General features: G+C 37.0%; 1 protein-coding gene across 2 annotated transcripts in view; it reads left to right on the top strand.

The window, feature by feature from the left end:
* Positions 1-15811, top strand: part of cdh24a (cadherin 24, type 2a) — an 84650-nt gene that overhangs the window by 25796 nt on the left and 43043 nt on the right. The window lies entirely within an intron of this gene.

Raw genomic sequence — 15811 nt, 5'->3', positions numbered from 1 at the left:
GCCCACGGCCCTAAACTAAACACAGTCGCCACTCTTCTGCATAATGGTCGCCACAAAATTCAAAAACATTACAGAAAGTCTTCTAAGTTTCTAACATTACTGAATATTAAACACTAACATATAAAAACATCTTTCCATTTACAGAAATACACATAAAATAACACTTTAATCCCTAAATTTACCCTCCTAATGCAGTCCCTTGCAAAGCATGCTGGGAACTACAGATCCACTGCCCAGTTAGTTGTCAACAAAAATGATTCATGTAGTTTTCACACAAATTAATTAAGTAAACTTCCGTTTTAAATATATTAGGTTGATTGAACACAGTTAAATTAAGTTGTGACAAAATATTAAACAATTGTGTTACTTTTGCTTATTTTAATTAATTAAATTTAACAAGAGGCAAACATTTATTTTTTGAGTGTATTTTTGCATTAATCATTTATTTTATTTTGTATTTTTAACTCATATCATGGGGACTTTTTTTGCTGTTTGTTTAATAATACAATTTGTTTAATAATGAAATAAAAAGTCAAATTGTTGTTTTTTTTCCAGTTGTTTCTGTTATTTGTGTTGATGCTTTGGCAATACTAGAGAATAGAGAAATACATTTAAATGGATACAAAAATCACAATATAAATCACTTGATTTGAATTATTTAAAAAGTAATTGGTTAATTAACTTTCGAAAAAATTAAATACTATAAAATGCTATAAATATTTCAATTACTGAGTTATTGATTATTCAGTAATTAAAGTATATTGTATTTTTAGTTTATTTGTAAATATTAGCTATAATTTATTGTTAATATTATATAATTTTATTTTCACCACCATCACTGCCATCTTTTTTTCTGTTGTTGTTTCTGTTATTTGTGTTGACGCTTTGAAATTTCACATTGTAATTGAAAGAGTGTGTTGCATTAGAAATCTGTAATCCGAGATGATTCGACCAATCCCGTGACTTTGGGATGAGATTACCTGTTTGAAAACGGTCATTATTTTTGCATTTCATTTGGAAATGCTAGTCAGAAAGCATACGCTTAATTTGCATCCCCTTTTTACTAGTGTAACGTGATATTATTCCGGGCAGGGTGTAAAAATGTAGGGTGGAGATTTTTGACAAGTTGTGTACAACACAACAACACCGAACCGGTAATGTGAATCACAGAAGTAAGTAGGTGTGCGTGTTTGCTTTAAATACGTGTAAATCTGTGTTAGTGTGTGTGTGTGTTTTGACTGGTTAGAGTAATAGGCAGTGAATGTGCTTTGACATCATGGTCATGCTGTTTTCTGGAACTCACACATGCGTGAACGCAGACTGCTCAGCCCGGGGCTTCATGTAGCTCACGAGAGAGAGGGGGAGAGAGAGAGAGAGAGAGAGCAAGAGAGAGAGAGACACAGAGAGAGAGAGAGAGAGAGAGAGAGAGAGAGAGAGAGAGACACTCCTCTAAGCTGCACTTTGATGCCTTGCTTCTTTCCTTGTCTGACACACAGCAATGTTTCCTTTATTACTTCCCAAAATCAAGCAAGCGTGCTCTGTGACCCCCTCAGGACAGGAAGTCTCTCTGACTGCAGGAAGTGTAAATCTCTCCCACTTCTCATCACTCTGGGCTGAATTTGACTTTGTCTTCGGGCTCTTAGGAATTCAAGGATGAATTTCCTGTATTTCATAGAACATTTGTCAGTTTGTGGGGTTCGCGACCGCTGTCAGCGGGTTTGTAAATATATTACAGAGGGATCCTGGAATGAAACACGGAGGACTGTGTGGTTGTTTTCTGTCCGTTGCGGCTGTTACTTGTCAGATTGTGTTATATGATGAGAAATTGGGTATAAGCCAAGGTAGACTGTGCAACATCACTGTACGTCTTGATGGTCTTGATGATTAATGTTTTACGACTGGTCACGATTGACAGTGTTTACACAGTGTCTTCAATCATGTCATGCTCTGACATCCTCGTTGAAATGTGAAATTGTACAACAAAAACTCAAGCAAGATTTTGACTAATTTTGGCAACATTTCGTCTGCATACAAAAAGAAACGAATTAGAAAATGCGTATATTTATCTATCTATCTGTCTGTCTGTCTATCTGTCTATCTGTCTGTCTATCTATCTGTCTGTCTGTCTGTGTGTCTGTCTGTCTGTCTGTCTATCTATCTATCTATCTATCTATCTATCTATTTATCTGTTGATCTATCTATCATCTATCTGTCCATCCATCCATCCATCCATCCATCCATCCATCCATCCATCCATCCATCCATCCATCCATCCATCCATCCATCCATCCATCCGCCTTTTTGTCTGTCTGTCCAGTTCAAACGCAAGAACTGAGATGGATGCTCAAAGTGGGCCGGTACGCACCGGTACGCAATACTGGCACTTCTATATTTTAATCTGTAGCATACCCTCCCTTTTTCTTGAGTACCGGCACTTCTATCTTGTTGCTGGTACTCTGACCGCGACTTGTTTTCCCCAGTTCAAGCACAGACTCAAAGAATTCAAGAGGAACGACCAATTCTGGATGCCACACGACCTACACTCTTTCTCCTTTTTCCGGCCATTCAAAATCAGTAGTGTATTCTTCTCCAGTATCTCTGTGTGATTATCTCTCTGAGTAATTGCAGACCTGCTGATCACGTCCATCCTCTCTCTGATTTCAGAATAAACGTGTTTGTCTCTCGCGGCCCTCAGATCTGTCGGGTCCGGCTGCTCTGGTGCTAATATCTATTAGAGCTGATTCGGAGATCTACTTGACGCTTTGTTCTGTGTCTTTCTTTCTTTGTTTCTTTCTTTCAGAAGAGCAACTCCTCCTCTGTCTCTCACTGTCACACATACATCCTCTCTCTCCGACTACAAATGGCTTCAGAGTGCACTAAAGAAAAGTACCTCAGAGCTCTTATTATGATCAAAAGCCTTCATGCCTCTCAAAATTTGAACCAACCAACCATCTGGTACAAGTTTCTTGGGCTGTGTTTGGAAAAGCACATTGCCATGCAGTGTAATGCACTATAAAAGTAGTGAAGCTACATACTTAAATACATTTGTTCAGTATAATTTACATTCATGCATTTGGCAGATGCTTTTATCCAAAGTGAATTACATTGCATTTCAAGGGACACATTTACACTCTTATCAGTTCTTGATTTCCCTGGGAATTGAACAAATGATCTTGACGTTGCAAGTGCTAACGCTCTACTGTTTGAGCTACAGGAAAGCTAATGACAAGTTCAGCTGTTTTAAAAATGTAAATACTAGCCAATAACAAGCTACTTTTCTAATCTAGTCGTAGTTTAGGATGACAAAATGCTACATAGCTGTTTGTATTGTATTGTGCATGCAGCTTTACAGATGAGCGAGTTAATGAAACACACTCTCCTTCAAATCTCTCTCTCAAGTGACTTTAGGAAATTCAGTTTAGCAAATTGCTTAGTTCATGTTAAAGGGATAGTTCACTTTGAAATTAAATTTTGGTATGTTTTAGCTTACCTCAAGGGCATCCAAGATGTAGGTGTCTTTTTTTCCGCAGTAGTTTCAATTTTTATATTTTTAGGTCAAACCGTTCTTGTCTGTCAGTCATATAATGCAGGTCTATGGTCACCACCTCAAAGAGCATGCACAGAGTCCAAATTAAAACAATTCCCCATCGTCCAAATTAAACAATTCCCCATCGTAAGTACACGTTGATGACCTAAGACACGAAACGAGCGGTTTGTGTGAGAAAACGAACAGTATTTATATCGTTTTTACCTCTTGTAACACAGCCACGTCCAAGTGATCTGAGGGCGCGGGCGCTTCCTGTTGTGTGACGTGTGCGCAGACTGGTGCATAGATATATATACACTAGATGTCGCCTTGGCTACGGCAGTTCATTGGAACGAATGTCTTTAATGCGACATCTAGTGTATATATATCTATGCACCAGTCTGCAACACGTCACAAAGCAGGAAGCGCCCGCGCCCTCAGATCACTTGGACGTGGCTGTGTTACAAGAGGTAAAAACGATATAAATACTGTTCGTTTTCTCACACAAACCGCTCGTTTCGTGTCTTAGGCCATCAATGTGTACTTACGATGGGGAATTGTTTAATTTGGACGATGGGGAATTGTTTTAATTTGGACTCTGTGCTTGCTCTTTGAGGTGGTGACCATAGAACATGCATTATATGACTGACAGACAAGAACGGTTATTTGACCTAAAAATATCACAATTGAAACTACTGCGGAAAAAAAGACACCTACATCTTGGATGCCCTTGAGGTAAGCTAAAACATACCAAAATTTTATTTCAAAGTGAACTATCCCTTTAATGTAAATTAAGTTAAAAACAATGCAATGAGTTGGTGCTGAAATACCTGTGTGACATTTTATATCTTAAATCATCAATTTTTTGACTGTTAGTGTATCTGGATGATTTTGGGACTTTTTGGTTGTTTTTAGTGTAAATTGAACTGTTCAAGTTTGATGCTGTCGCCCTAATTAGGAACTGTTCGTGCATGCAATTGTTTTTGTGCTGGAAAAATAATAACTTTTTAAAAGTGTGGCGTTAATAAGATTTTTAAAGAAATTAATACTGTTATTTAGCATTTATTGATCAAAAATGACAGTACAGACGCCGCAATGTTACAAAAGATTTCTGTTTCAAATAAACGTTCTTGTACTGTACTTTTCTTTCGAACTTTCTATGCTGGAACCTGGAAATTTTTTAATAAAAATATGAAGCAGAACTGTTTTCAATATTGATAATAATCATAAATGTTTCTTGAGCATTAAATCATCATATTAGAGTGATTTCTGAAGGATCATGTGACACTGAAGACTGAAAAGAGAAATTCAGCTTTGTATCACAGGAATAAATAGCATTTTTACAATATATTGCAGACTTTGTAAACATAAGAAACTTCTTTCAAAAACATTTAAAAATCCTACAGACCCCAAACTTTTGAACGGAAGTGTATTTAAAAAGATATTCTCCGCCTTTACTTTTTGTAAACATGTCGTATAGCTATTTACTTTTCTAAAGACTAGTTTGACCGCAATTTAATTACTTTGTATACAATAGGTTGTAGCTTGAACTGGAAACGGTATCAAACATACATTTTTAACATTTCCTTCAAGTAATCTTTTGAACAGAATGATGAGAGAAAAAATTCCTACACTGCAAAAATGATTTAAATAAATTGTAACATTAGAATAAGAAATAATGTGTTGTTTCGACTTAAAAAAGTACGTATTCGTGTGCTTGACTTAAAATATGAAGTTTAGTTAACTTTAGTTTAGTTTAGTTAGGTTGGATATTTAATTTTTCTCAACAAATTTCAAGTTGTTGTAACTAATTGCAGCAACATTTTTTAAAATCAGTTAAAAATGCAGAGTTACCATTTCCTACAGACAGTCCTTACAGTTAAAATAGATGTTTAATTCTGTAATTTGAGCTAAACAAGCTCAATATATGAGACCAAACTTGACTAATTTTGGTGTTTCCCCATTCTGAGCTGAATTATCTTTTTTAATCTAATTAAATATGCTTTTTTTTAATAGTATGCAATAATTAGTATTAGTATTCCATTCCAAACATCATTTCAAGCATCTGTCTGTATAGCAAATGCAGGGCTTTTCTCCATAAGGACGAGTGTTAATATAAGATTATGAATCCATGTTCTTACCTCACTTATTTAAAACACTCTGACAGCTTGTGCACTCGTGTTCTGCTACGGCTGAGCGCTGCCATGTCTGAATTTACATCTCCGGTCTGACGTATGCAAATGCATTTGTGTGTGTGTGTGTGTGTGTGTGTAAGGTACTTTCCGTGTTAATTTGTAGATTTAAATATCCCATGCTGTCAGATGCACAGCGGTGCAGTGCTGAGGTTTGTGTGGAGAGGAGACATGGTAATGAGGGATGATCAATGCACAGATCCATTAATCCAGACGTCTTGACAGAACTGCAGAGCTCCGGTCCATCTATGTATTTATTTATATGTAGAAATACACGCTTTGTACTTAGTGTGTGTGTGTTTCTGCAAGAAAAGATTAATAATAATAATAGAATAGAATATATTTTAAGAATTCAGCCAAAAGTGACAAAAAGCTCCATATGAGTTCATAAAACTTGAGCGCTATTTTCCAAGTCTTTTGAAGCTCTGTGTGATGAACGGATCGAAATGTAAGTCATTTAAGATGTTTTTTGCTGATGTGAGTTGGTCAAAACCCAGTCCGCGAGCTGCTAGTCCCAACTATACACGTTTGTGGGATATTTTAAATGAGCTACCATTTTTTGCTCAACTTTGTTTTATGAATATTTTTTACATTTAAGCATTTTTGCTTTTTAACATGCTTTTACATGTTGTTCATCTAACTCAGTGGTTCCCAAACCTGTTGCACTTCATTATTGTTTTTATTATATTATTTAAACTTTCTACTTTTTAATATTGTAATTTTTTTGCTAAAAACCAATATAAATTGTTTTAAAAAATAAAAGCACTGGTGTGTGCAATGTGCACTTTTTATAATAATAATAATTATTATTATCATTATTATCTGTTTTTATTTTATTTAAAAAAAAGTTTTTTGAAAAGATTTTTGCTTTTTAATTATTTTTATTTTTTTACATAAAAAGCAATATGAATCAATAAAATCACAAGTACTGACATTTAAATATGCAAAATTGTTGCACAAAACAATCACTGTATTTGCCAAAGTTTGCAAGGTTAATATCATCAATATGAAAATATATTTAGAGTTTAGTTTGAGACTGCCGTGCTTTTATTACCACGTTATTTCTATGTTAGGAGGATGCATCATAGTTTAGATAATCCTGCCCTTAAACAATATGATTGATCCTGAGCAATTCTTAACCAGAATAATCTGAAGTATGTATATCTATATGTATATCTACAGCACAGGTTGTGTGTGTGCACTCACTGGATATTTGTGCTGAGGATTGTGGGTGTGTGTTTGACATCTTGGTAATTGAGTCTAAAAATAGTCTGAAAGTCTAAAAAGTACTGAAAAATGGGGTTGGGAGAGACTCAAACAAATGAAATAGATGGAAAGTTGTCACTGTTTTAAGACTAAAAGCAGGGGGAAGAGATGCGAGAGAAGAGAGGAGGAAGAAGCTGAGAGCTCCTTTAATCACAAGCTCCCTCAACCCACTTCAGTTTCCCAGCATGCCAAGCTTTAGCGTGATCACAGGATGGGAAAACCACTGTAAAGCCTTCTTCTGACCACACACACACACACTCCTTCTGTACTAAAGCACTACTCCAAAAAGCTGTGAGAACAAGACAAAGATAAGACGGAGAAAGAGACCCGAGTGAAGGATGAATAATCCCTTCAGCTCCCTCTAGCTGGCCGTCAGCTCACTCTCTCTCTCACCCTGACCCAGCTTATAGAAATAATAACTTAATTCCCATTAAACTCTCCTCTCCTCCCTCACACACACACTTACAGAAGCAGACAAAGGCAGAATATTAGCTGTCGGAAACGTGCAGGATGGATAAACATGACAGAGAGGTGTTAGATGAGGGTTAAACAGATGGACAAACAGAAAGAGAGAGAGAAAGGGAGAGAGTGAAACAGATGGACTAAGAGGGTGAGAGGCGAACAGCTGAGAGATGAGGACAACACAGATGGACTTGTGGACTGCTATTGTGCATGTGTGTGTGTGTGTGTGTGTGTGTAGGTGAGAGGGGAAAATGCAGAGAATTGTTATGTCATAATAACACACTGCTCATTCTACATCTGCAGTGTGTGGATAAAGAGATATTGCCACTGTATAAGTAGCTTCAATGTACAACAATTTACTACTTTTTGTCAGTAGCCTGCAGTGTCGGGGAAGTAGCAGCGCGATTCTGTTTGTTCAGTAGTGTGACAGTAATTCAGCTGTGTAATATGGCATTTATTTATTTTTTATTTCATTGGAAGCCAGCTTTAACTAGGTAATTACCATAAATGGTCCAGCTAGAGGCATAAATGGTAATTAAATTTTAAATCAATAATTTTTTTTTCTTATTGACCATTCAGTCATCACTTAAAAATAATAAAGTAAAATAAAAAAATAAGAAAATAAGTGGGTGATTCATAGATTAAATCATTTATTTATTTAATTTTAATTTTTGGAAGCCAGCTCCAGCTCTAACCATGCAATAAGGTCCAGCTAGAAACAAAATAAAAGGATATTCAATTTTAAATCATAATTTTTTTTGCAAGTAACCATTCAGTCATCATAACCTAAAATTACAATGATAGTTTTAAGTGGGTGATTTATAGTTTATTTATTTTAATGCTATACTGTTTTTAAAGTCCTATTGTTTGCGAACTGTTGCTTCGAAAAGTCTGATTCACTATAGGGAATCGGTTCGTTTGTACAGTTAATGCAAATTAACCTATTCGCTAAATAATTCACTGATTCACGTCCATGTTGTGTGAGTGGACTCCTTATTGAGTTTAGATCTTCTTATTTGTAGTGCAATATTTTGTAAAACACTTCTGCTACAGTTTCATAGTAACTAGCTTGATTAACCAATTTGAGTCCCTGAGGAGCATTTTAGGTCTTACTTTTCCTTTTCACATTGGATTATGGACAAAATAGCATCAGTCAGTGGACATATTGGGTGAACGTGATTTCACCAAGTAGTACCACATGTTCCTGGATCAACATCTTTGGAACAACTTTCCAATAAACCAATCAGGTTTGAGGGACAAGTTTACAGTTGATGTCAAGTTTAGGCTCAGACCCAGGGTGAGGTGCTTCAACATTCAACATTATTCAGCTATCATTTCCCTCTGATTTTAGGGAAAAGTTATGGGTAGGGTGGGGTTAGGTTTAGGGGTGGGGATAGGGTAAGGACTAAATTTTGGGACAGGAATGTTATTCCAGGATCAACAAAATATGTTGATCCAGGAACATGTCTTACTTGGCAAAATCACGGTGACCGTACATATTGATTGTACACTCTAAAAAATGCTGGGTTGTTTCAAACCATGTTTGGGTCAAATATGGGCAAACCCAACTGTTGGGTTTAAAATTGAATTAAAAATATGTAAACCAACACCCAAACATGGGTTGAAACAGGCCAGCATTTTTTAGTAGAGTGCTTCTATTACTATGAATGGTTATAGAAATGACCCGCCTTCTAAATAAAAGAGCCAATCGCTGATTTGTAAAGTCATTGCATCACTGCAGCTGCTGTTTGAAGCTCAGGGGTCGCATTTATAAAACTGTGGGTAGGATCCTTACTAAAATTGTATGTGCGTCCGAAAGCCAAAAATGGTGTACGCCAAAAACTATTCAGATTTATAAAACAGTTCATACGCCAGAACCTGCGCAAAATTCCCGTAATAACTCCCAGTCAGCGGAAGATTGTGCGCACATGCGTCTCCTCCCCGAAATAACCATATATGGAGCTGACAACGCCTAGTTTTACTATGCACATCCTCATCTGCATATCATTTGCATATGCATATTCATCCACATGATACCATGTTTAAAGGTGAACTAAGTCACTTTTTTTACCTTAACTGAACAGCTTCGGAGTCATTGGAATGGTTATATTACTTATTTCGGGTTGAATGGTGGTCGTTTCGCACCCCCCTGGTGCCCGTGAGCGGAAAATACGCACTTGCCACTTTGGGGCGGCGGGCCGCCGGCCGCCGCGTCAGGAAGTCTCGCGTGATATCAGGTCTCGCGATGTAAACAATTGCTTTACGGCCAAAATAAATCTGCTAAAATGCTGTCATTATTGCGCTCCCTCACGCTGTTCGAACCCGAATGAAGAAGACGTTTTAAAGAATGTCCCATCTGCTTTGATGTCGTTGATCTACTAGCCTCTGGTGTCTGAGAATAGCCAACGAGTTTTTACAACAGTGTTGTCAAATATCTATTCCGAAGCTGTGGGGGGAGCTCTAGAGAGAAACCTGTGAGCAAAAATACAGCGAGAATACAGCGAAGAAATCCCGAAGTTACTGAATGCAGCTTTAATGGTACAAGAAAATATGAGATACGGATGTGCTGTCACATTACATTGCTAAAAATCATTTAGTAGCCTATCCTCGCCTTGTTTTTGAATAAATAGTATAAAACACATTTCAGGGAACGTTTTCTCAATCTTTTCCACTGGTCAAATAGTATTTTTTAAATTATTTTATTTATTTAAACTGTTCTTGTGAGCATGCACTGCATTTATGAATAGGACTCTAATGAAGTCAAGTCAAGTCATTTTCATTTATATAGCGCTTTTAACAATGTAGATTGTCTCAAAGCAGCTTTACAGAGATAAATGTATAATTTAACGTAAGATTGTTTTGGCTTTATAGCGGTTCTTTAATAAAGTTATTTTCCAGCTAAAGTTAGTTTTGATTGATTCGCTTCCGTCGCAACGATCATTTGTTTTTAAATTAGGGCCGCCAAGACGACACCATTCCCTCTACACAGACTTTAAACGCGAACCTGTGAGAAACGCTGATGGCGTTCAGATGCGCATTAAGAACGGGTTCTATAGTTATGTGCGTTTGAATATATGTGTGCAGGTTTGGAATTCCCTACAAACCAAACCTAAACAAATTACTGGTGTTTCCTTATAGTTTTGATTCAGAATTTTATTTTATTTTATCAATTCGGGGTAGATACGCAAATTGAGTTTTCCCGACGACGCGTTATCTGTAGAGTGGGAAAGGGATCCTCCATAGGGAGAGACTAGTTGGCCCTTCAGCACTGCGTTGACACCGGGTCCAGGCGAAGGTCCTTCATCAGATCTGGAAACGGCCTGGATCCGGCAGGCTGCGGGAAAACCTTGGGATAAACAAAGACACTAAAATTAGCTTAGATGCCATTCTTCTCATGATGTAACAAGTACATCAGGATTTATGGGAAGTGTTCCCGGTTCCAGCTGACCTAATCTATGCAGCCTAATATTGAATTATAGAAGTCTATAATGTATTATGTGAACGCTATGTCAAAGAGATGTGTCTTTAATCTAGATTTGAACTGACAGAGTGTGTCTGCTTCCCGGACAATGGTAGGAAGGCTGTTCCAAAGTTTTGGTGCTAAATAGGAAAAGGATCTACCGCCAGCAGTTGATTTTGATATTCTAGGTATTATCAACTGGCCGGAATTTTGAGATCGCAATAGACGTGAAGGAGTATAATGCGTTAAGAGCTCGCTCAAGTACTGCGGAGCTAAACCATTTAGTGCTTTGTAAGTAATCAGCAATATTTTAAAATTGATGCGATGTTTAATAGGGAGCCAGTGCAGTTTTGACAGAACTGGGCTAATATGCTCATACTTCCTGGTTCTGGTAAGAACTCGAGCTGCTGCGTTTTGAACTAGCTGTAGTTTGTTTATTAAGCGTGCAGGGCAACCACCCAGTAGAGCATTACAATAATCTAGCCTTGAGGTCATGAACGCATGGACTAATTGTTCCGCATTTGTCAATGAGAGCATATGACGTAATTTAGATATATTTTTAAGATGGAAAAATGCGGTTTTACAGATACTAGACACGTGACTTTCAAATGAAAGATTAGTATCAAAGAGCACACCCAGGTTCCTAACCGACGACGAAGACTTAACAGAGCAGCCATCAAGTGTTAGACAGTATTCTAGGTTATTACGTGAGGAAGTTTTTTGTCCAATAATTAGAATCTCTGTTTTTTCAGAATTTAGAAGTAGGAAATTACGAGTCATCCAATTTTTTATATCAGCTATGCATTCTGTTAATTTAGTGAATTGGTAAGTTTCATTAGGTTTTGAAGAAATATAGAGCTGAGTATCGTCGGCATAACAGTGGAAGCTAATTCCATGTTTCCTAATGATATCTCCTAATGGCAGCATGTACAGAGTGAACAGCAGCGGTCCTAGTACTGAGCCCTGTGGTACGCCATACTGAACTTGTGATTGATAAGACATCTCTTCATTTACTGCTACAAACTGATAACGGTCAGATAAGTATGATTTAAACCATGCTAGTGCAATTCCACTAATGCCAACATAGTTTTCTAGTCTATTTAAAAGAATGTTGTGGTCAATGGTGTCAAACGCAGCACTAAGATCGAGTAACACTAATAGAGAGACACAACCACGATCGGATGATAAGAGCAAATCATTTGTTACTCTAACGAGAGCAGTCTCAGTACTATGGTATGGTCTAAATCCAGACTGAAAATCCTCGCAGATATCAATTCTTTCTAGAAAGGAACATAGTTGTGAAGATACTGCCTTTTCTAGTATCTTTGACAGAAAAGGTAGATTCGAGATCGGCCTGTAATTGACTAATTCTGAAGGATCAAGTTGCATTTTTTTAACAAGCGGTTTAATCATAGCCTGCTTAAAGTTTTTTGGTACGAAGATTTAAAGTGGTTTTCCTTCATCTGCCGTCAGTCCCTCAGCTCACCATCGGTGTCGCCAAACTGCTCCGTCTCCAGAATGTTCGTACGCATGGGTCCAAGTTTGCGTGCAGGTGTTCAAATTTTTCCCGTCAAGTTTGTTTTTATAAATCACAACTTATGCGTCGGAAGTGGCGTACGCCTCTTTAAGTGCCTTTTTGTGCGTACGCAATGGTTCCTGAGACTCGCGCTCAGGACAATATATATTACTAGTATAAAAATATACTTTTTAACGCTGTTTGAGCATAAGAAACAACATTTATGGGACAGTTCAATTCAGATTTTTTTTTTTTTTTGTGGATTTGAAATGTGTTATTTAATTGTGAGTTCGGCAAGCAGTTTTGGAGTGACACAACAAAATGAATTAAATTTTGCTCAGAATTCAGACAATACTACAAAATGTTTGACACTTGATATAGTGCAGCATTTATGGAATTCAAAACAATTTCAGACACAAAATATTATCATCAACATGTGATTTTTAATGTTTTTTTTTTTTTAATCAACATTTAATCAGATTGCCATGAGTTTTTAAACATTTTCACACATACTGGATTAAAAATGTTTTATTTATTCACAGTAATGAAAGGCTGCGTTGTTTACATAAAAAAAAAAAAAAAATCCAGATCTGGAAACGGCCTGGATCCGGCAGGCTGCGGGAAAACCTTGGGATAAACAAAGACACTAAAATTAGCTTAGATGCCATTTTTCTCATGATGTAACAAGTACATCAGGATTTATGGGAAGTGTTCCCGGTTCCAGCTGACCTAATCTATGCAGCCTAATATTGAATTATAGAAGTCTATAATGTATTATGTGAACGCTATGTCAAAGAGATGTGTCTTTAATCTAGATTTGAACTGACAGAGTGTGTCTGCTTCCCGGACAATGGTAGGAAGGCTGTTCCAAAGTTTTGGTGCTAAATAGGAAAAGGATCTACCGCCAGCAGTTGATTTTGATATTCTAGGTATTATCAACTGGCCGGAATTTTGAGATCGCAATAGACGTGAAGGAGTATAATGCGTTAAGAGCTCGCTCAAGTACTGCGGAGCTAAACCATTTAGTGCTTTGTAAGTAATCAGCAATATTTTAAAATTGATGCGATGTTTAATAGGGAGCCAGTGCAGTTTTGACAGAACTGGGCTAATATGCTCATACTTCCTGGTTCTGGTAAGAACTCGAGCTGCTGCGTTTTGAACTAGCTGTAGTTTGTTTATTAAGCGTGCAGGGCAACCACCCAGTAGAGCATTACAATAATCTAGCCTTGAGGTCATGAACGCATGGACTAATTGTTCCGCATTTGTCAATGAGAGCATATGACGTAATTTAGATATATTTTTAAGATGGAAAAATGCGGTTTTACAGATACTAGACACGTGACTTTCAAATGAAAGATTAGTATCAAAGAGCACACCCAGGTTCCTAACCGACGACGAAGACTTAACAGAGCAGCCATCAAGTGTTAGACAGTATTCTAGGTTATTACGTGAGGAAGTTTTTTGTCCAATAATTAGAATCTCTGTTTTTTCAGAATTTAGAAGTAGGAAATAAGAATTACGAGTCATCCAATTTTTTATATCAGCTATGCATTCTGTTAATTTAGTGAATTGGTAAGTTTCATTAGGTTTTGAAGAAATATAGAGCTGAGTATCGTCGGCATAACAGTGGAAGCTAATTCCATGTTTCCTAATGATATCTCCTAATGGCAGCATGTACAGAGTGAACAGCAGCGGTCCTAGTACTGAGCCCTGTGGTACGCCATACTGAACTTGTGATTGATAAGACATCTCTTCATTTACTGCTACAAACTGATAACGGTCAGATAAGTATGATTTAAACCATGCTAGTGCAATTCCACTAATGCCAACATAGTTTTCTAGTCTATTTAAAAGAATGTTGTGGTCAATGGTGTCAAACGCAGCACTAAGATCGAGTAACACTAATAGAGAGACACAACCACGATCGGATGATAAGAGCAAATCATTTGTTACTCTAACGAGAGCAGTCTCAGTACTATGGTATGGTCTAAATCCAGACTGAAAATCCTCGCAGATATCAATTCTTTCTAGAAAGGAACATAGTTGTGAAGATACTGCCTTTTCTAGTATCTTTGACAGAAAAGGTAGATTCGAGATCGGCCTGTAATTGACTAATTCTGAAGGATCAAGTTGCATTTTTTTAACAAGCGGTTTAATCATAGCCTGCTTAAAGTTTTTTGGTACGAAGATTTAAAGTGGTTTTCCTTCATCTGCCGTCAGTCCCTCAGCTCACCATCGGTGTCGCCAAACTGCTCCGTCTCCAGAATGTTCGTACGCATGGGTCCAAGTTTGCGTGCAGGTGTTCAAATTTTTCCCGTCAAGTTTGTTTTTATAAATCACAACTTATGCGTCGGAAGTGGCGTACGCCTCTTTAAGTGCCTTTTTGTGCGTACGCAATGGTTCCTGAGACTCGCGCTCAGGACAATATATATTACTAGTATAAAAATATACTTTTTAACGCTGTTTGAGCATAAGAAACAACATTTATGGGACAGTTCAATTCAGATTTTTTTTTTTTTTTGTGGATTTGAAATGTGTTATTTAATTGTGAGTTCGGCAAGCAGTTTTGGAGTGACACAACAAAATGAATTAAATTTTGCTCAGAATTCAGACAATACTACAAAATGTTTGACACTTGATATAGTGCAGCATTTATGGAATTCAAAACAATTTCAGACACAAAATATTATCATCAACATGTGATTTTTAATGTTTTTTTTTTTTTAATCAACATTTAATCAGATTGCCATGAGTTTTTAAACATTTTCACACATACTGGATTAAAAATGTTTTATTTATTCACAGTAATGAAAGGCTGCGTTGTTTACATAAAAAAAAAAAAAAAAAATAGAAAGGCAATAATACACGCAGTGAACACTATTACTATTGCTTTCTTCATAGCCAAAGCATGTTTGGTTTTACAGGTTTATTCTGCACATTTATGTTCCGTTTCTCACAGATCCCCTGTGACCTTATTGGTCGACTGAGTTAATGAATTTTCTGCCCGGCCAATCATCAGCCCCGTATCAGTCCAAAAACACCTGGTGCTCCTCGTATCAGACACACTGGATATCTGGACACAGAGGTCTTTTTTAGCCCCTGGTGAAAGGTGCCCTTTTGCAGTGATCCTGGATTAGTCTGCCTGCCCAGAGCTCAAACATAGCAATTATGACTTTGTCGGAAAGTATTAAAAAGGGAAATGCCTTTTTATTAGTAAAGCTGTACATTTATTATGGACAGTTTTTCCCTTAAGTCATTTTTTTAATACCCGGATATTACATTTGTGTGGTTAGGCCGTTGAGGATCTCAGTTACTGAAAACAACAAACACATCTCATTACCTCATGGAGTTATTTATTCACATGGAACCAGACGGTCTCTGAAGTCATT

Source organism: Rutilus rutilus, assembly GCF_951802725.1.
Source record: "Rutilus rutilus genome assembly, chromosome: 13".
Taxonomy (NCBI): domain Eukaryota; kingdom Metazoa; phylum Chordata; class Actinopteri; order Cypriniformes; family Leuciscidae; genus Rutilus; species Rutilus rutilus.
This window is presented reverse-complemented; position numbering and strand designations above follow the sequence as displayed.